A 22,859-nucleotide genomic window follows, 5' to 3' on the forward strand; every position below is an offset into this window, starting at 1 on the left:
GTTGCGAACCTACTGTGTGTCTAGTGCTGCAGCAAGAGCTGGGATATAAAAATGAAAAAGAAACTCATGTTGTCTCTACTTCCAAGATGTTCACAGTCTAGTGGTGAGACAGACATGAGAACAAATATAACATTGTGCTGAAAAGTCTCTGGACCCTTCAACATAGTGCTATGATATGAATATATGAACAACAGATGTTATTGTATGAATAAATGGCTATATTATTATTTGAGGCATTATGAAATACCACTTTGACTGAAAATAAAAGATGAGGAGAGTTCACAGAGAACCACGTCAGGTATACAGTGCAGTGGCTTAGCGCATTCCAGATGGATGAACATATGAAAAGGCCCATGTTTAATCGCATATTTGAGGACAACTAAACAATTCCAATGACTGGAACTTAAGTTGCACGGAGGGAACTGGTAAGAAGTAAGGGGAGAGAGGCAGTGAGGAGTGAGATGGCAAAAGCCTTATCTTTTACAGACAAGAGCTTGGAGCCCAGCTTGTAGATTACTGATAAGGAATATGATTAGATGTGAAGTTAGAAATGTCATTTTGAAGAAGCTGTGGGATGAGGGGAACTGGTCAGATAGTTATTTGTGGGCACGGGAAATGAAACTGTTTTTCAATCTAAATCACGGGAATGGGGAAGAGCGGCAAAGCAGAGGCAGGAGTCAGGAAGGTCGCCACGTATCTGTCTTCGGAGGTGCTATTACTAAAATGAGAGAGATATGAGAGAGGCACAGGTTCTGATCCAAGGGAATGAGGTTAGCTCCAAATTAGGTGCGTTCATTTTTCACTGCTTATGCAGTTGTTTGTAGAGAGTTAGTACCTCTGCTCTTAGACTATTAGGTCCTTCAAGGCAGGATCTGTAGTTTTTTTTATCTACAGATTCCCACTGCATGTAATCCAGTCTTGCACTTAGCAGTTGAATTGGGAATAAGCAGACCTGGAAGAACTTCATGCAGGTCTCAGAAACTGTTCTAGTGTGGCTGCTTCGGGGCCCTCGGTCTGCAAACCTCTACATCTTCAGGGGCAAGGAAGGTTTAAGAATATATTCCGTTCTGCCTGAGGGGTGTCAGGTGAACTCGGTGATTGGCATGAAGATGTTCCAGATAAGCTGAGTTCTCTTTCAGACAGTGTAGAGTCCCTGGAAGGCTTTTGCTAATTCGTGCATCCTGTGAAATAAAACGGTTGGTGATCAATTATGATTTAGCTACGACAGCTCCCAAGGAAGATCCCAGGAAGTACTGAGTGGTTCTGAGTGATAAAATATTAATGTACCAATGCCACCAAGGCTTTATCACCTCTGGAACCAACAGGGTACTTAGGTTTAAGTTAAAAAATGCCTGGAAATATACATCATAAAAATTTCCCAAATATTTTCTCCCAAAGATTTTCTCAAATATTATTTGAGCAACAAAACCACAACAGTTTTCTACTGAGGTTGGAAAATAAGGAAGCATTAGAGATATATCCACCACAATACGTTTTTCAGTTTGTGTCCATCTTATACTAATGTCATGATTCACTTATGGGTCTAACATAATATTTTATATTTTAAAAGTCAATTCAGTTTTTCTTGTGTTTTCTTTTGGTCTACTTTGGAAAACGACTGATTTTGTTTCTCATATCAACTCTCCAGTTTTAGTAGCACTGCAAAACAGCATTTTCGTTTCAGCTATTTCTCAATAATGAAAACAATAGTTTTCTAATTGGTGGGATTTCAATTTCCTGAGAACAATTAATCCAAATTACAACTTTTAAAGCATTTTTTTTCTTACAAAGCTGCTTATTCAAATAAAGATATTTTCTTGTTCAAACTTCTGGTATGTCTGAATGCTGGGAGCAAGAAGAAGAAAACAATTAAACAAATTGAGGTGCTATTTTTTAGTTTTAGTGGAAATCTTATGTAAACTTGAGAGAAAAATAACTTGTGAAATTATTATTGCAGTATTACATTTTTTGGAATTGTTTGTAATAACATTATACAACATTCTAGTTTGGATATAGCTCTAATAGGTCTTTACATAGCAACAGTATGTTAATTTAACAATAGAAAAGAATAGAGAATACAAATAGAAAGAGAGTATTTAGATACATTTTACATATCAGTGATGTGTAATATGCAGACACAAATCTATAATGGAAAATTAGTCAAGGAGTAAGAGTGAGAAACTCAAAACAGGTGATATCCATGATAATTGAGGGTAATTTGGACAGAATTCTTGAGTAGAGCTGCCCAACTTTCTGTTAGCTCACATGCTAAAACAGCTGTTTCAGACCTACAAACAAGTAAGATGCAGTTTTATTGACATGACTGAAATTTGCTTTTTGGCCCCTCTCTGGCCAAAAAAATGATCACTTCTACCACTCTGATTTTAGGGAGTTATACAGTTTTATTAGGTGATGCTGATGAAAAAAATCACAAAACATTTACTTTCAGGTATGGGGAAAAAGATTGTGTATAAACTTGTAATCATACAGGGGTGGGAATATGTGAGACTGTATTTAGGCAAGGAATGCTGATTCGGACTACAGTGCAAGATTTCAAATGGTTTTTATCATTTCCTAGATTAAACAAGTCCTGGTTTCAGGAAAGTCTCCATGGGAAAGCAGAGTACCTTTAGATTAATGAAAAAAGAAACTCTACCAAAATGGAACACCTGTCATATTTCACGTTTCCACAGGATATACGGAGATTGTACTGAATGTTGCCATCTTGCTTTCAAGGAACTTCATTCAATCTGCATTTTGAGGCAGGTTTATTTACAAAAGTCACTGTCATCCCTTTGTTGCTATTAAGGGAAATATCTGGGTGTCAAATGCTTCTTGGATCAAAGAGCAAAAAATACCATTATTTTATTTTGTGACCACACAAATATTTTTACTGTATAAGTGGTAGGATCTTATAGTTGGACATTTTTTTTCTCTTTGAGAAAAGCTGTTGACCTAGTAGACATGAGAGACTTTGCTTACTTGGCCTATTTGATGATTTGCTCATTTGCATCAAGGTAGGAGAATTTAGAAGTCATTCTCTGAAAGGGCTATACATGACCTTTCACTTCATGTCTTTCTTCATATCGTGGATCAGTCAAGATAGAACCATATTTGAACACATATTTGAACACACTTCTGCAGAATGTGCTGTGGGAGTTTTCAAGGAAATAAAATCTTACTTACATAAGATCTTACTCTATGGAGTTAATTCCATAAAATTCAGAGACAGGAGTTAGAATCTAGGCACATTACTGTAAGACTAACGTAAATCATATCACATCATGAACTGCCAAATGACATAGAGAAAGGAATATCTCACCCACAGTTTTAATTGAGCTTAATCTTAAGATGAACAGAAAATTTCCTCGGGCTTACCCCAAAGCTATGGCAATCTACAAGAGAAGAAAAAGGTAATTTTTGCAGATTTATATTAAATATATATTAAAATATATTCATGATTTTATTATGATGATGATGAGGCCAGAAGGGATAGTCTGGTATTATTTTGAGGGGGGTGCAGTTTTTCTATCGTCGTTTAGTTTTGAATTCCTTTGAAAAAAGTGCTGTTTCATGAGTTTTCTAATAGTTATTCTTTATGTGATTTGATTTATGTGATTTTAGTGTTAGAAAAACAGTTGTTCATTATTTGTGTGTTGCAAGGAAGCAGAGAACTGAGTGCTGATAAAAAGGTTGAATAACGGCTAGACTCCAAAACTATTTTCCTAGGCCACAGTTTGGTGAACACTGTATTAAATCACAGACCTACAGAATATTAAAGGAGGAAGGAATCTGAAGTTTGCTTAATCCAGCTCCACCATTTTTACAGATCCAGAAACTAAGCCCAGGAGATTAAGTGGCTCATCCACAGTCGCAAGCAAGTTAACAACTGAACCTGAACCAAAACCCAAATAGTCTGTCTTATGTTCAGTTTGTTTCCCCAAATTGTCCTGGTTCCCTAAACAGTATATTTTAAATTTTTTTGAAAAGTACTGTAAACTACATTGTTCAAAATGTACAGGAGATGTAGAGTGAAAAGTGTGGTTTTTACTCCCTGCCTCTTTTATCTATTTCCCATCAGCCGCTCTCTCCACCTTCCTTTATCCAGGTTACCTCTTTCAAAACATTCTCAAAAGCACCCTTTCATTGAGGTTTTCCTCGGCCATTCTAATAAAATTGAAACTCACACCCCAGAACTCTAATTTCTCTGTAGAATCGATCATGTTCTACCATGTGGTACGTTTTACTTTTTTCACTTACTTTTTGTCTCTCTACAGTAGGACACGAGATGCACAGAGGGAGGAGTCTTGGTTTATGTCTTTAACTGCTGTATTCCCAGTGCTTGATGGGAGCTCAGTATATATTTTCTGGATTAAGTTAAATTGAGTAACTGTGTGTCTAACTGCTGGTGAGTTTAGTACACTTTCTGCTTGAATATTCTATGATTTCTGCCTTCTGAATAATGGTGTTATGCTATTTGGTACATGGATGTTCATAACGATTCCATCTTCATGTGAAACTGTACCTTATATAATTATCAAGTTCCCCTTTTTGTACCACTTTATGCTTTCACCCTGAGTTCTACTTTAGTTGGTAATAAAATTATGCCTGTTTCTTTTGTTTTGCATTTGCTTAGTGTACTCTTGTCCATCTTTTTAATTTTCATATTATCTTGTTATTTTTCTGTTTTTATGGCTAATGTTTTTTTGTACTGTGTGGCTTTGATTTTGGTTTATTAAGAGTGTGTGTGTTTGTCTGTGTGCATGTACACATGCATTTAATGTTTAGAAATATTTGGTGGTTTTTCCCCATTGCTATACTTATAATCCTAAAATCTCTCTTTTTTTAAAATTGATTTAGACAGTGTTGATTTGTTTTCTATAATAAGAAAATTGGTACTTTTTTCTCTCTCTTCCCTCCTCTCTCTCTTCCAAGGTTTTATTATTTTTCTTACTTTTTACCTTCGTACTGTTAAATATGCATAAACTTACATCACTTGACTTGCCAAATTCAACCAGTATATTTAGCTTTCAGTTAAAGGTATCTTAAATGAGACAATCAGCAAAACTTACTGTGCAGCCAATTCATTTTCTCCATTCCCCTATGAGTGTTTGTGTCACATTTATTACAGGAGGTTGGAAAATTAGTGAGAAAATAATGATATAAATTTGGGAAATTAATAACCCATGTGTGTGAATTTTCTATTGCTGTTGTAACAAATTACCACACACTTAATGACTTAAGCAACCCAAATTTATTACCTTACAGTTCTGGAGGTCAGAAATCCAAAATCAGTCTCACTAAAGTCAAGATTTTGATAGGACTGCTTCCTAAGGGCAGTTCTTTGGAAGAATCTGTTTCCTTGCCTTTTCCAGCTTCTAGAGTCTGTCTTCACTCCTGGGCTCATTACTTCTTTCTCCATTTTCAAAGCCAGCAGAATAGTATCTTCAAATCACACCACCTTCTCTGACTCTCATCCTCCTGCCTCCATTTTATAAGGACCCTTGTGCTTGTTTTGGACACACCTAGATGACCCAGGATAATCTCATCTCGAGATCCCTTAATTTAATTACATCTGCAAAGACCATTTTGTTATCCAAGGTTAATATCCTCAGGTCCTGGGATTAGAATGTGGACAGCTTTGAGCGGACATTATTCAACCTAACATCCTATGTTGCACAGTTGCAAAATATTTGGTAAAACTGTCCCTTACTGTAAGTTAAAAAAGTTTAAATGTACCCAATAATGGGAATAAAATTCCATGTTTGCATATTTAAATAATTACCTGTAATTTTTATACTTGAGTACAGCTGGCTGAATGTAAAATCCATGGTCCATGGTTTCTCTCCTTAAGTATTGTTTAGATATCGCTCCACTCACTTCTGGTATTGAAAGGTTCTGTGGAGAAATCTGAGACTAGCTTGATCTGGTTTTCCCTTTACATGTGTTGTGAGACTGTTGCCTCTCTCTCCATCTTCAGTTTCCAATGTTTTTAATGGACTGTCTTGGCCCATTCTAGGTCAATTCCTTTACAACAGAAGATGTTCCTTTTTGTTATGAAAAGATAAGTCCTCTTTCATGATTTTTTTCACTGTAGTAAAATATATGTAACATAAATTTTACCATTTTACCATTTTTAAGTATACAGTGGCATTAAGTACACTTACATTGTTGTGCAACCATCACCACCCTCCATCTCCAGAATTTTTTTCATCTTCCCAAAATGAAATTCCATACCCATTAAACAAAAACTCCCCATTCCCTCCTCCCCGCCACCTTTGGCAACCACCATCCATCATCTTACTTTCTGTCTCTGAATCTGACTATTTTAGACACATCACGAAAGTGAAATGATACAGTATTTGTCCTTTTGTGATCTTTCATGAATCTTTAAAAATTATATCTTCAAATACATTTTTCTGGGTTTTTTTTGTTTTTGCCTTCCTCATCAGAGACTCCAATTATGCATATATCAAGGGTATTTCACTTTTACCTAATTTAAAGAGCTAATGTTTTAAATTAATTTAGTCTTTATCTTTCATTTTTATCTTTTACTCTTTGCCTTATTTATTACCTTCTTTTTTAGTGGCCAATCTTCATTGTAGCTTTCATTTTTTCCTTTGTTTCTGCAATTACTTTTTCTACTTCTTTTCTAAGATAAGGCAGTTCATGTTTCAGCTCACACATTTTCTTGACATCTCTTACCTGAGTTCTTTATTTGTGTGTCTAGTCTATTGTTTTAGAGTCTCTTGTTTCATAAGGTCGTAATTTTCAATCCATGCTGAAATAGTTGTTCAGATTTTTCATAGGCACTGTGACAGTAGGTTTATTCTGCAGTGTAAACCATTACGTCTTGTGCTTCATTTTGTCTGTTGTCCTTGTGTAGGTGCTGTTCTACACAAGGTTGAATAATGTCCCCTCAAAGATGTAGATCACATCACTGAATAAGTTGGAGTTTTCCTGGACAAACTATTTGCAGGAATTTTCTGTACTGTTAAAATCCAAATTTTCTCCTCTGACAATTATCTATAGACTGCTTTGTGCTAAAATTTCCCTTCTGGGAAATTATTTTTTTTAAGCCCTCTCTTCTCTCCTTTTATCCGAATACAAATGGTTTTTGCATGATTTCTAGGAAAAGAAAAGGAACTTATGTGTGGACTCATTTGGGAAGATTCTCAGTAGTTTCTTATCTGAGCTCCAAAAAAATCACGTAAGTTTCAAATTAGGAAATTAATAACTTTCATATTATATTATATAGTACTTGAAGTTAGATTCCTGACATTATCTGTGGTGTGCTTCTTGGATCACTTCGAATATTATCTTTGTCCTTATCTTTTTATTTATCCCTGTATTCCAGAGTGCTTACTACAATATCTGTCACATAAGAAGTGCTTAACCAATGTTTGTTAGAATCTAATAGTTGAGTGACTAGTGGATATTTTGTATCCAACTGATGCTCTTCTTACTCAAAGTATGAGAAATTCTCTACTGACCGGAGAATCTTTTGCCTAGTGAATTATCTCTACCTAACCAGTCAATGCTTTATCTACCCAAATATTTCTTAATTGATTTTAATTTAAATTGTAAAGCAATAATTTTAAATATGACCATTGATATACTACAAATTTAGACAACAATAGTGCTGATATACAGGGATAATTCCTATGCACTATGAGAACTTACCATATAAGTTTAATTTGATGTGCCAAATGAAGCAATAATATAGCAAATGTTTTACATTTTTATCTGGATCTGAGAATTAGCACAATATTTATTTACAACTTTCAAATGTATCTGTTCTTTTTCACCTAGTTCAATAGCTTATAAAGTTTCACACTATGGAAATGAGCTGATCAATAAGGAATTGAAAAATCTTTGATATTTTTCTGATAGAGGAACACTACGAACTTTTCTCCAGCAGTTAAGTGATTATTTATTTTAACTTTTCAGTTTTCTTGCTCTATCTTTATGTAACATTTAAATTGATATGATATTAGACAGGCAATTTATGTAATTACAAAGAGTTTTTCTAATCTCTGGATTTATACTGATATGTAATCTTCTCAAGATGAAATAAAAGCCTTTGGTTAGTGTGCTGGGTAAAAAGATGTCAGTTTTCAATTATAATCCAGTTTAAAGTAACCCTACTGAGCATGAACACTATATTTTATGTTAATTATCTTAATTTAATTACTTTTTATTAATCTTAATACTTAAAAAATGGGATCATATCTGCAATGAATTTTTAAGAAGCTTTGTAGAGGTTTATCATAACCCTCCTTTTGAATTTTATTTTAACAAATATGATGTAAAAGCATTTTACATTCTTCACCATTACAATTTTTTTTCCTGAGGTGCCAAAATTACTTTAGTGGAGTTTTGGGCTGCCTTATTTTTTTTTAATTAATTTTTAATTTTTAATTTTTTTTCCTTTTTCAGTTTTATTAGGTAGAATTATTACAGTTTGACTGCACATACACATTATACTGCATGTAAATACACATATAGAGTATACTGCATTTTTTTTAGTTTACATATATGTACTAATCATTGTTTCTAAGAACAGATTAGATCTTTAGCTTTTTAAACTTACATAGTTATCAAAGGGATAAAGCCAACTACATAATAAGAATCAATAGAATGTGGTAATCCAATCATAAAGGACAGTCAAATATGCCTACACATATTTAAGAAATCAAAATAATAATTAGTTCATTTGTGTCATTATTATTGTTACAGTTTTTTCAATTCCTCATATAAATGATGTCATATGGCATTTTTCTTTCTCTTTAATGACACCATTGCATATTTAAAAAAAATTTCAATTCTCATTTTTTAAGAATAAAAATGTTTCATTGGTGAAAGCTAAGAATATCAATCCTAAAATATAATATAATTATTAATATCTATTATTCCTATAACATTTACAGTGTCCAATACAAAGGCATTGCTTGACTTATTTCTATGTATGAAAAAATACTGTATTTTATCATACCCCATTTTGCCATATGGGATTATATGAATGCATGTACATTTAGCTGAATTCCCAAAATAATATGTTTCCAGTTGAGGAGTAAATAACCCACATGTTATAAAAGAAACTTATTAATGAGTTCAAGTTCCATGACATTTATCTCTGTATCCCACAGAGTGCTAACCGCAACGTGTGTGTGTGTTTATATATTATATAGAAGTTTAATATTGATTATAACCCCAAAATTTATAACTGGGAGAATTTATGTACCCTCATAAAAGTTACATTAACATCATTAGGGACTCTTTTTTTAATTGAAATTAGTTGATTTACAATATTGTGTTAGTTTCAAGCATACAGCATAGTGATTTATTATTTTTATACATTCCATTCCATTATAGGTTATTACAAGATAATGGATATAATTCCCTGTGCTATATTTATTGCTTATCTATTTTATATATAGTAGTTTGTATGTTAACCCTAAACCCCTGAGTTATCCTTTCTCCTTTCCTCTCTCCTTTTGTAACCACAGTTTTGTTTTCTGTACCTTGATTACTGTACAGACAGCCTTTAAAATGGCTCCCAATAATCCCTGCCTCCTACTATTCACAGATTTGTGTAATCCCCTCCCCTTGAGTCAGCTGGGCTTACTGATTGACTTTTTAAAAATTCTTATCTCTTTTTTTATCCTTATTAAAGTATCATTGACAAATGAAAATTGTATATATTTAAGGTATACAACTTGCTATTTGATATATATATATACACACATTGTGAAATAATTGTCACAATCAAGCTAATTAACAAATCTATCACCTCACATATTTACCTTTTGGGTGATGAGAACACTTAAGATCTTCTCTCAACAAATTTCAAGTACATAATATGGTATTGTTACCTGTAGTCACATTGTCGTACATTAGATCTCCAGGGCTTATTCATCTTGCATAAATGAAACTTGGTACCCTCTCATTTCCCCCTCCTTCCAGCCCCTGGTAACCACCATTCTATTCTCTGCTTTTGTGATCTTGACTATTTTAGAAGTGATAGGATGGCACTTTCAAGATTAGGTTTTTAAAAGACTGTAACTTCCATCTGTAATAGTCTCTCTCTCTGTGTCTCTTGCTCTGTCTCTCATATTACTTGCACTGGGGGAAACAAGCTGCCATGCTGTTGGCAGTCCTGTGGAGAGGCCCCTGTAGCATGGTGAAGAACTGAAGCCCTCAATTCAATAGGCTGCAAGATATGGAAGCTCTCTGATAACCACTTGAGAGAGCTCAGAAGCAGACATGTGAGCCCCAGTTGAATTCTGGGACGTAGCTCTGACCTACAGTTTGAAAGCAGCCTCAGGAGAGATGTGAAACTAGAGGCACCAGCTGAACTGTGCCCAGATTTCTGACCCACAGAAAGTGTGACATAACAAATGTTTGCTGTTTGGAGCTGCTAGATTTGGGGATAATTTGTTATGCAGCAGTAGACAACTATGACAATTACCAATAATCTAACCTCTCTAAACAAGTAATTTTTCTGATACAAGATACTATGCTAACTTTTCAGAGGCTATAGACAATAGTTTCTTCACAAATATGAGATTAAATGGATTATTTATGCTAAACATTCATAATTTTAAAATGTATGCTCTAAGATAAATTTGGAAGTTAATAAAATGGAAATAAAAAGCCTATCTTTTAGCACTTGAGATTATTATGAATTATTACAGAAAAGTGTGTGTGTTGTATATAAATATATATATTTCCTTTGATGTGTAGCTGGCTTCAGAATTGTACCAATAAAATAGTTTATCTTCAGCTCTTTTTTTTTTTAAAGCTCTAGATCCATATATATAGTCACCAACTCAACATCTCTACTTGAATGTTTTAAAATTATCTCAAATTTAACATGTTTGTAACCAACATGATTATAACATGATCTTTTCATCTTCCAAACGTGCTCTTCTACCATGTTTCTTCCTATAGTGATTAGCCTTATTGTACCTCCATTTCTGCATTCCAGAAAGTGTGGAGTCATCTGTGACAGTCCTTATAGTAAGAAGGAGACAGGTTGGCTTGCTTCAACAAATTGTGCCCAATTTACCATAGGTTAAATAACATTTCTCTTTCACATTGTTTCTAAATAAGTGGTCTAATTAAATAAGTTGTTGGGGCAGCCTTGCTATCATCAGTATATGACTTCCATTGTGGGGTTCAAAGCAGTATTTCAAATGCTGACCATCTCTTGGTGGGCAAAGAGGAAAGGCAGGGGAATAAAACATGTGCTCAAACAGTAGCGATACCAGAGCTTAGTCACAAGAACACATCAAACTGCAGGGGAGTTGCAATCCGAGAATGTAGCCTGAGCTGACTGGCCATAAACCTAAAATTCAAATGGGCTAATATGGTTTGGGATTATGATTATAGACTCACAGGGCAGACAGCCTGGCTTCAAGTCCCTGGTCTATTACTTACCGAACTGTGATCTTGGCGAGGTGTTTTGCTTCTCTTTGTGACAGATTCCTCATGTGGACAATGTGCATAATCTCATCTACTTCACAGAAAAAAATATGAAGTCTTTAGGACTGTGCCTAGTACACTTCAGTGTTTTTCAGTTAAAATGAGTAATATTAAACAGGAGACAGTAGATATTGGTGGACAGCAAGCACTTAGTTTCAGTCCCTTTCACTTATTCTTCATATTTAATCTATCACCAACTTTTGTTGATTTTTCTTCTTAAGCTGTCTCCTTGTTGCCTGTAACCTTCTTGAATCTACTCTTCCTTCCCTTCATCCTAAAATCTGCTCTCCACACTGTGAGAAGGGATCCATTCAGGAGGGATCCATCCTCATAACTTAACCACCTCCCAAATGCCTCACCTCCAAAAGCCATTATATTGGGGTTAGGATTTCAACATGTGTATTTGGTGGGGGGACCTAAAGACTCAAACTGTAGCACCAGACATGTGTATGAGGCTGTTTTGAACTCTGCAGATAAGCCCACCTGCCAGATGACTGGCACTGGGTGACCACCATATGTATCAGAAGAACCAACCAGCTGAGCTCAGACTAAATTCTTGACTCATAAATTATGAGCTATTATAAAATGATGGTTGTTTTAAGATGCTGAGTTTCAGGGTTATTTGTTAAGTAACAATAGCTAACAGGTACCTAACAGTAAATATGCTTTTCTCAGAATTGTCTTGAAACTTCTAATCCTTGTGTAATAACAGTAGGTCATTATTCACCTAAAATTTACAACACATGTTTAGTAGAACCTACTAATATGATACAAGGATATAATAATTTAGCTCTGCCATTTTTTCCCATCTGAAAAAAAAAAAAACTTTCTAACTTTTATTCTAGAGTGCACTGATAACTCGTGTAGTTAACTACATTTTTGTGAATCATACTACCAGGTTTCCTCTTTGTTTCCAAACTCCATATAGCTGTACAGCTTATCCTTGAACAAGGCAGAGGTTAGGGGCCCCAGCCCTCCCTGAAGTCAAACATTTATGTATAAGTTTACAGTTGGCCCTCGCATCCATGGTTCTACATCCATGGAACTCCATGCAGGCATTAAGGAAGACTGGACCCACACAGTGGACCCACACAGTTTAAACTTGTGTTGTTCAAGGGTCAACTGTATTGTAAATACACATTTGAGTGGACACTTTGTAAAAATGTCTATTCTGATGAGGGTCAAAGAAAGATGGAGGGAAAGAATTAAAAGCCAGAGAGATATTAAATGTCTAGCAGTTAACTTCTAGACTGCTTTATGCTGCTTTAGGCCCTTATACGGGCTTCTACTTGCTCCAGCTTCCAAAGTTTAACTAACTTCATCACATGAGTAAGTGTTTTTTTAATTTGTGAGAAAAATGAATTATTCTAAAACTTGAATTTTTTAAACATTTTTCCCATGAAGGGCTAAGTTCCACTTGGAGGATATCAAAGGGTTAAAGGTTGAAAAACTAGTCAGGTCAGACATTTTTCATGGAGTTTTATCCAGGCCAGGAAGTGAGAGTTCAGATAAAAGAGATTCTTTACAATATCCAAGTCTGTGTATCGTACTCCACTGACAAGATGTTCTGGTGCTCTTAAGACTCCTTTCTCTGATGCTTATCCAAACAGACTGTTCACTTCAGTATCTGAAAATATAAGCATATACAGAGCTTTCCTTCTAAATTGTCCCTTACAAGTTTAATTTTTTTTTCTCATAATCATCAAAGTTATTCTCTAAGCAACTGAGGTCAGTTTCTTCTCTGTGCCATAAAAGAGCCGAACATTTCATATTTCTAAGGGGAAACTAATTTCTTTGAGTCACAAGTATATTGTGAATCCTTGTCTTACAGTATCCATAAAAAGATGCTATAAAAAGGTCCTCTTTTTTTATCCCTACTTCAGGTGCTATTTCCTGAATTTCCAACAGCTTTTCTTTTCTTTTTTTCCCCCCTCCATTTCTTTGCATTTTAAACAATGTCACCCTATGAATCTGGTGACCAAGCATAGCATAACCAAAGTACAAGGTATCTGATTCTCTTTCAAACAGACAAGAACATATTTCTTTTTGGAGTGATCAAAGGGACAGGGCAGTTGGCAAATTTCATAGCATGATTATGGGTTAAACATTACGCTGTTCCCTCTAAAGCCAGCTGCTGAAAGAATCCATTGGCTAAGAAAGAGTCTGACTTTTTTGGATAAAGTTTTAAATGTTATTTATCTGGACAGTTATAAAATGCATTTTTTTTCTTGTGGTTTCCAAACAATAAATTCTATCTATCTATCTATCTGTCTATCTATCTATCTATCTATCTATCTATCTATCTATCCATCTATCAATGGCAGAATGAAAACATTAAAACTTATTATACATTTTCCAGGAGCCAAATAGCTGGCAGCCTGCTGAGGTATCCACAGTTAGAAACCACAACTGAAAGGTCTGTGGTGATTCCCACCGACAGCAAGTGCTAGCAGGTTTTCTGTCCAAATGTCCCTCGTAAAAGAGCCATGGGGCACCCTATAATTGTAGATCCCTGATTGCCTTCCAACAGAAGGATCTGAAAAGCACCAGGTTAGCACCTATAGCAAAAACAGTCACTTATCTAATTTATATGATTTAAAAAACCCAAAAAACAAACAACAAAAAAAACCACCTAGTGAGCTTCCAAATGAGTCAGCTACATCCCATTTTCAATAGGAAGGCAGCTAACTTCCTTCTTCTTTTAGTTTCTGGTAATATTTTACCTCCACTCATGAACTAGGAGAAAGAAAAAGAGCATACTTGGTTTAAGTCTAAGTTAGTTGTAGTTGCTAAAAAATAAAAACAGTAGAGTACAAGTAGGCAGGCCTGGAATTGCTGCTCTATGGAAATTCATTTACAATGGTTAGATAGCTTTTAACTCACTCTGTGTCTGCTTAGAAAAACTAGTATTAGTTGCTTAAGGCATTTTGGTCAGGTAGCAAAACAAGTCTCTTTCCCACTGTGTAAAGCCTAGGCTTTGAAGCTATGGGAGCAACAACAACAACAACAACAACAACAAAAAACCCCAAAATAATCTCTGCCCTTGATATATTTTAGAAGAGAGAAATCTCTATAGCTGACAGTACATAGGAGAGGTTTTGCATGGTTGACCAGTTCTCTCAAAAACAGAAATGCCTAGAAGAAGGCAGAGATGTGAATTGCATTTAACCTGGACTAATGTCTTTGGAGTCATAATAGCCTGAAATAAAATCCTGGGTAAACCCCATAGCAGCTGGCGTTGCCTTGGGGCCTGTTACTTAACTTCTCTAAGCCTCACTTTCTTTACCTCTTTAGTGGGGATCAAAGAACACATTTCTCAGGGTGACTGTGAATATTATATTACAGGAATAAAACAAATTCTGAGCAACATGTTTTACATTACCAACTTTGACTTTAAGTTATATAAACTTTTATTTTAAATGAAGGTATTTTACTGAACTGGAACTGACAACACCTTAGTAAAAATTTAATAGCTAACATTGGAATGGGAGTTTCCTTAAATGGTAACATTTCCCCAAACAGAACTTTTGCTAAGCTTAAATTGTCAAGTTATTAAAAAAAAAAAAAAAAGTACAGTTGGCTAACTTACACTAAAATTTAAAACCCAAACTTGAAAAATGTTTCAAGATAATTCAGTTTTATCTGATTGCTTAGTGGGGCAATTTCAGCTATCATGGAGTGTTAAATTGGAGACATAGATAAGTAGTACCTAGTGCATGCCAGTGACAGATGTTTGTAATCAAACTAAGCTAACTGCAACTTTCTGAATTTCCTGGATGAAATGTATTTTATTTGGAAAAACAAATCTGAGACCTTGTTAAATGTGTGAGGATTATTTGGAGTGATATGAAAGGGCTAACAAAATGTAATGGAACTATGACACTGTAATTTGAATAAGTTATAGCTCAACTGTGCTGGATCTTCTGTATATTGGTACTTAAAATTGTAATATTGTAAACTTTTTATAGAATGTATAAAACATTGTTGCATGTGATCTTCAGGGTGGATGTTTCCAATTGTCTGTTATATATCTCTTCTTAATTATTCTTAGTACTAAACTTGTTGCATGTCACCTTTAGTTATAAGATTATTCAAAACAGAGGTATTGAATATCTGTGTGCATATATTCAAGCTTTCTAAAGGATCAGAATTTAGTAGTGGAAGTTGCTGGGATAAAACAATATTAACAACAACAATGACAACAATGGGAAAAGCAAAACATAAAAAAAATAAGGGACTTGATTTACAGGAGTAAGTTTCTTTATATTCATTGTGCTACTTTGTGATGGGAAGTGGCTGGAAGTGCTTTTTCAGGGAGCTTGTTTCTGCTAAAATAATGATAGCTAGCGGATTCTTCTGGTCCTTTACCTAGGAATCCCTCTATGTTGCTTTAGTCACCAGTCAAGAAGAAATAATATGCAAGCATCATTCAGTAATAGCATACTCTACCCATGTAGTGTTATCTAATTATAATCCTTGTTAGCGTACCACTTTTCCCCAAAGCTAGAATGGGATAAGAAACAGAGATAGGGGAGGAGGATGACTAATGAACCATAAAAGCTCCTTTATGGTTTATTCAAATAAAATCTAATCTTATAACAAAAAATTAAAGTTTCTAGATCTTTGGGGAACAGCTGTCATTTAAACACATGGCTAAGAGTGACAATAAGTAGCACGGGGGATAGAAAAAGAAAATCACGGAGATCAAAAAGATGATGAGAATGAATTTTTAAATCCATTAGGAAAAAGAAAGCAAATGACACAGAGAAACAGCAGTCTGTGACTTTAAAAACTGTCATCACATAAAGCACACTGCTTCTAGGATTACTCACCTACCAATTTAGCACCAAGATGTTGATCTGTTGAATAGTACGTCCCTGAAAGGGACAGACTTTTTGTTTGTTTGTTTTTAACAATTATCTGCTAAAAACAGGAAAAGAAACCAGCCTAAACTAGATTTCCAAACATAGTGAAGATCTAATGGTAACAAGTTAAATATCAAAAGTTTGATTTTGGTCAAAAGGAAATAAATAAATGTTCAAAAGCTTTGATAGTTAAACTCACATGGTGCTCTGGTTAACACTAAGCATATAAAATGTTGTTGTAATATAAGGAAGAAAATGACCAAAGTGAAACGTGTACATATCTCATTAATTTCAAAATAATTGGGAACATTGAAGTACAAAGGTGTTCTCATAAAATTACATTCATATCCATCTATGAAATATAGATACAGTCTTATCTGCATCTGTGTAAGTAAGTAGGGATGGATATTGGGAAAAGTAAATATGCAAACTAGTTCCAGAAAACATAGAAAATGAAGTCAAGAAAGAATGATCGCCTCCGGTGGCCACACACAGTGATCAGATGGGAAAGGGTCTGATCATGTGTAGCAAGATGATGAATTAGCTGCTGTAGGAAGAAGGTGGCTATCTGGACCCTAACTAATCCACCGTCCTCAAAGATGAACCTTCTGAATTAACGTGGTTATCATAGGGAGATGTTAAGGGAGTTAAATAAACAATAAACTGAAGTGGGCGTTGTTTGAGCAGCTGTTGATAGATGTGGCAGTGACAAAAGGAGACCTAGGGGAAGAGTGGGGACAGAGATGGAGAGAAATACAAGTGGAATTCCTTACTAGCTCAGTGGCTTCAGAAAGGTTTTCATCTCCCAAGTGATTCATGGAAAGAAGTCAAAGTGACTGCTGCTTCCATGCCTTTTCTGGTTAGTAGGGAAGATGGCTGACGATATGAGGGACAGATGGGAAGCGGTCTTTATGGCAGAACTGATTTGGTAATAGTAGCTTGAAATTTTGTAAGGGTTTAGTGCATGGAAAATATATCAAGGTAAGGAGGGTCAATGAGATCATTTATGAAACATTTACCTATTTACCTCAATTCCTAGAACACGATAGATAATTACTGTTTAGTTCTTTTTCCCTTTATACATGTGTGTATATTTTAGTCATGTATATATATATATTTAGTTGTGTGTGTGTGTGTGTGTTGTGTGTGTGTGTGTGTGTGTATATATATATATATATATATATAAAAATTTTGTATATAAATATGTATATTTATTTCTGGGCCAGTCACCTAATCTTATGATACCTAAATTTCCTCATCTGTAAAATGATGCTAATTTATGGTGCCTTTTTGAGGTATCAAATGTTTGGCAATTTTTGAGTCACCTCTACTGTAATTAGAAATCGTGACTGAAAATGGGTTCTTCCCAGGAAAGATTCACTTTAAAGTTAGCATTGCTTCTATTGTATCTTTAAAGTGCCTCTGCAGGATTTTATATAATCCAATGTGCTGGGAAAAAAGGAAGAATAATGACCTAAACAGGAAAATAGCATTTAAGTTTAGCTCCATTGCATTACTTAAGGATTCTCTAAGAATAATAGACACCAAAATAGTACAAAACTACCTCGACTTTAAGAGATCATACAATATTCATTACCCCAGCTAAAATAACGCATAATAGAAGCATTCAGCACTTTCTAAACCATTTCACTTTCGGTTTGGCTGATGGCTTTCGAGCCATTGTTTATGTTAAGTGTAGCAACGTTGAGGGAGATAATACGTGTTATTAAACCCTTAACTGTGTATCTGCATCAGCCATCCCCTCTTGAAAGGTCTAGCAGTGTTAGGCTTAGACATTTCAATTAAGTTAACCATTTCGTGTCCTATTCTACATAGTAACTATTTGAAATATCAAAAACTGAAAGTTTTATTTTAAATCATCCTTTTACTTTAAAAACAAAGAAACCAAATGGGGGCAATTCTATGTGATCGACATCCTTTGGCTCACTAGTTAAATAACCAGCAGGGTCCAGCTCTATTCGGATACAACGTCGCCAGATGCTAGACATAAAGGGGGCAAAAACTACAAGCAATTTGATCCTCACTCTAATATACCAAAAGAAAGTCATAATAGAAGAAGCAAGCAGAGTCAAATGCACAAAAGCATCTTGCTGTCTGGCACAAATTGTGTCATTACAGCCAGTAAATAATGATGACTCTTTCTTCCTTAAAATCATGGAATTATAGAATGAACTGTCATAGCTTCTGTATTTGTCACTTACAGAGTAAACTTCTTCGGTGACTACAGACACGCTGAAGTTTCCATTGGGCTTGGAATCAGTTCCAGAATATCAAATACATTTGGGTCCAGGTCCTATTTTTCAGCTAGAGGGAATGGAAGGGGCAAAGATATGGGGTTTATTTTTTTTAACTGGATGTAGCCCACACTTGTTCTGGACACTGCATAATGAAATAGATGCAGGGAAGGAAGTTCAAATAAAGAGATAAGAGTATAAATGGAGATGCTGGTGATATTGGCAACCAGTAGCACTTGAGAAGGAGAACCAGGAATGAGGTGCAGAGCAGCTGGATCAGGCATTTCAGGGTCCAAGTCTATGACTCTGGGCCTTCGCCCTATGCTTGACACAGCACATCTAGAAAGGATTAGGGTATCTCCTCTTTTAAGTGTAATTAAATCTGATCTGCACTAGGAAAACCAAACTTTTAAAAAATATAGAGAATGCAATATCCAGTGACAACTTAATCTAAGGGAGAGATTTGTGCTCAGTTAATGAAAAAAAAAATAGGTAAAATCTAGAAGACATAGAATAGTGGAGAAAAAGAAATTTAAGTAGAAATTGACAACATTACATATTAGGTTTAGTCAGCATTCTAGTGTCAGGATATTTGACTCCAGTAAATATTAGAAGTATTGGCAAAATTTTGCTGTATGTTCAAAATTTATGTACAAATACTCATATGAATAACTTTTTAAGGAGAGTGAAAAACGCAGTATGTATCTTTATATAAGATACCAAAACTCTGACAGGATTATATTCTTTGATTCTAAATTCTTTTGTCTTTTATTACAAAATTAATATCAGATCCTGGACTTCCACAAAGACTGTTTGTATTTGTTCAAGAAACCTCAAATTCATGACTGCTAATATGGCATGTAACTGTCCGCATAAAATGGAATAAAACATTACAGAAATGTTTAAGTGATCCTTCAGACACTTAATGAGAAATCCTGCTTAGTTGATAATGTCAGTGTCAAAGAAGTTCAAGAACTCTTGGCTGAATTCAGCTGAACCCCAGCAAAAGTGTGTGTTGAACAATCTCATTTATCTGCTTAAGTGACTCTTTTTTGCATACTGACCTTTATATTCATGGCTCAGCAAAATTGCATATTACAAAATGGCAGCAGCCTCTGGAATTTGTTTTGAAAGTTCCACCCAAAGATTAAATTGATGAATGCTGTGGTCTATCTGCAAAGCATTATAATTTGGAGAAATTTTATAAAATTCCATTTTGCATCTCACAAATCTGTTTCCCATCAAATTAAAACATTCTTTGGAATGTCTTATACTATAGAGTAAGAAATATGTGTTAAAATTATTTCCTGAAAGAGATGTGGGGTGCACTGTATATCAGCACAATACTTATTTAGATATTTAATAAAATGACCTGGGTAACATTGTACCTATACATTATACAATATATACATACAATATATATACACATATATATGTACAATACAATACTACACATACACTATATATATATATAAAATTTTTGTTGGATATATCCCCAGTTTTTTTCTGTAATCACAGATGATGCTTCTGTCTGTATATAACCTTAGGATGGAGGAGGGATCTTAAAAAGGTTACCCAGTATATTGTCACCTACAAAGATTATATCACTTATTCCAGGTACAATAGCTACAATATCATAGACATCTGGAATTGAAAATAACATGTGACCCATTTTTGCCTGTCTGAATATTGAATCATCACTGCAACATTCCAAACAGATTTTAATCCAGTCTCTGAACATATCCAATTTGTTTTTGAGGAAAATGGTGTGTCCTTTGAATCTGAAGTCCAAAAGTCTGAATGAGGTCCATCCTTCCTTCAATCTCTCGGACTTCTGACCTTTTCCTCTTTGGTATAAAGAGTGTACTGTCAAGACAACCACTGAGATTTTGTATGACTCTCAGGTTTTATGACTATCTCACTCTCTGAGAGCCAAGGGATCTTTTCAAATCCTGCACTGCTCTTGCTGTTTGAGGGTATTCCTTGGGTCCAGCCGAGACGTATCCCTGTGTCCTTTCAGCATCCTTTCTCTGAGTCATCTCTCTTAGTCTTCTGAGTCTCAATTAGGATCTGCATCCTTACACTGCTCAGGAACAAGTCCTAAATTCTAATACTCTTTAAGAGCCAGGGCTTTCTCATTTGTGTGTGACAATATTCTTTTTGATGAAAGTGAAGTCAGTCTTTGGCTCTCTTCTTAAAGAAGCTAAAACAAAAGGGGCCATCAAATACACTCTCTGCTGGATTACACAAACTATTATGTATGATGGAGTGGACCCCCTTCAGTAGGCATGGAGATCACCTGGAATGTCCAGATGGTTCCTCAGAATGAGGGTTTTCAAAAGACCATTGCGAGACATATGTGTCTGGTTAGAATGTTTAACCTTCATGGTCTTTAATCATGTAGCATTATGTGAAATGCCACTGGCTGAATGGCTTGATGGAGTGTTTTGAGGCTGAAGAGTTTCCAGTCTCCTGGCCACCACCAGAGGCCCTGCAGACACTGGGAACGTGGTTCCTGCAGTCTGAATGCCTCACTGTTGGTCTATGAGAAAAGAAGGCAGATGGGAGCTGGTTTTCACATTGTGCAGCACGGACATAAGGGATGCTGTGATCAGATAGTGAATGAGACAGACAGACAGACAGACAGACAGAGACAGATAGAAAGAAAGAGAGATCGACCCCTGAGGTGGGTCAGGAAATATCTGTCTCCATTCTTCATTAGTTATTGATCATCTCAAAGATATGTTTCCCTCAAAATTAAGTTCATATAAAGAAGATACTTTGGGGGAATTTTAATTCTCTGAGGGCAAAAATACCACCTGTTGTGCAAGTTCATTACTCTGCACACCGTAAACACGGATGGAACTAGAGAGGATGAAAAGCCCATAGCTGTTCACTTTAAGGGCAGCTGATGTGTGTGGGGAGTGGTTTCACAATGGGAGGCATTTGCATTGGCCCATCCTCACAGAGAGTGTTGACTCCGCTACTATTAGCTGGGGCGAGTATCTGAATGTCTCTGAACTTCAGTATTCTCATCCATAAAGTTGGAATAATTTCTGGGTTATGGTGAGAATTAGATAAAATACACCATGCAAAGAGTGTGTCACAGTGCCTGAAACTTACTCAACTCGTAAAGCAGGCTATTACTAATTCTTCAGTAGGATCTTAATGCCCAGAGCATGCTTGTTAGGAATGGTGATAAAGTTTTAGCAGCAGAACTTAACCTAGGACCCTTCTGTGTATGCAAATGCCTTGTCCTGTACTTGGTGATGATGTAGGCCGTTTCAGTGTTCATCTCTCTGACACGAAGTTTTTATGCTTCAGATTTTATTTTTCAAAAACGTTGGTTACCAGACCTTGCTCTGATACTTCTGAAGAGCATTGGGTCTTGATGGCAACATCTCTGCTTGCTTTGCAGAGTCCCGATTCTATCCGAACAGGAGCATCTGAGCTCTCTTTCATGTACTGGGGTGGGGGTGGGGGTGGGGTGGCATGGGGTCAGCATCTTTGTTGTTGTTGCTGAAACTCTGGAAAGAGAGCTGTACGTGGAGCTGTGCTGGCCAATTTGGCAGCGTGCTTTTTTCAGCCCACTTGGCTGTGCACAATATTCTGTCTGAGTTTGGGAAGATCTGTCTGCTTTTTTTCCTTTGTAGAGAGGCTATGAGAAATGAGGCGGTGGATTTGTCTTATACAACAGCCTGGAAAAATAGGCCAGGGCCTAACAAATAAGAAGAGTTGCATGGCCTCATTCCAGAGAGTTCCTGGCTGGAGACCGGACGACAGGTTGAGACGCCTTCTGATAGATTTTGCACTAACTGCCCTCTTTCCCGAAACAAGTCCTGCTTAAAATAAAAGGTGGGGGGTGGGCAGGGGGAGGTGTGGATCCTTACATAGTGTGAGATCCCTTTATGAAGAATCAATATTATGCAGATTTAGAGGCCGCAGGTCGAATCACGTATCCCAAAGCCCAGCAGTAAACCCTGCAACCCGCGTGTACGGCAGGGAGCTATGAAAAGGCACAGGTGTGACCTTGCTCCCCTCCCTCCCTCCATGTTCCTCATTTGAGAATAGCCTAAACCAGCTTCATGCCGTAGAACCTCAAATGACCACACACTGTCCCTTTCTGCTGTGTTTATCGATGCAAAGCCCTGTGTCCTTGTAGGGTCTGCCTGTTCCAGGCAACTTCTTATATTTTCCTCCTTGTTTTATTTTTCAGTTAGTGAGGGAGCCCCAGACATGAACTGTAACTGAG

At 35.8% G+C, this 22,859-nt stretch overlaps 1 long non-coding RNA gene across 1 annotated transcript in view; it reads right to left on the bottom strand.

Moving 5' to 3' along the window:
* Window positions 1–200: 200 nt before the first annotated feature.
* LOC116662820 overlaps window positions 201–22,859 on the bottom strand; it is a 37,837-nt gene continuing 15,178 nt past the window's right edge. The window contains exons 2-5 of the long non-coding RNA XR_004318917.1: window positions 11,443–11,518; window positions 5,786–6,091; window positions 3,323–3,395; window positions 201–1,181 (exon numbers count right to left, since the gene is read on the bottom strand). This is a non-coding gene — a long non-coding RNA (uncharacterized LOC116662820). The remainder of the gene's footprint in view (window positions 1,182–3,322; window positions 3,396–5,785; window positions 6,092–11,442; window positions 11,519–22,859) is intronic.

Source organism: Camelus ferus, chromosome 1 (assembly GCF_009834535.1).
Source record: "Camelus ferus isolate YT-003-E chromosome 1, BCGSAC_Cfer_1.0, whole genome shotgun sequence".
Taxonomy (NCBI): Eukaryota; Metazoa; Chordata; class Mammalia; order Artiodactyla; family Camelidae; genus Camelus; species Camelus ferus.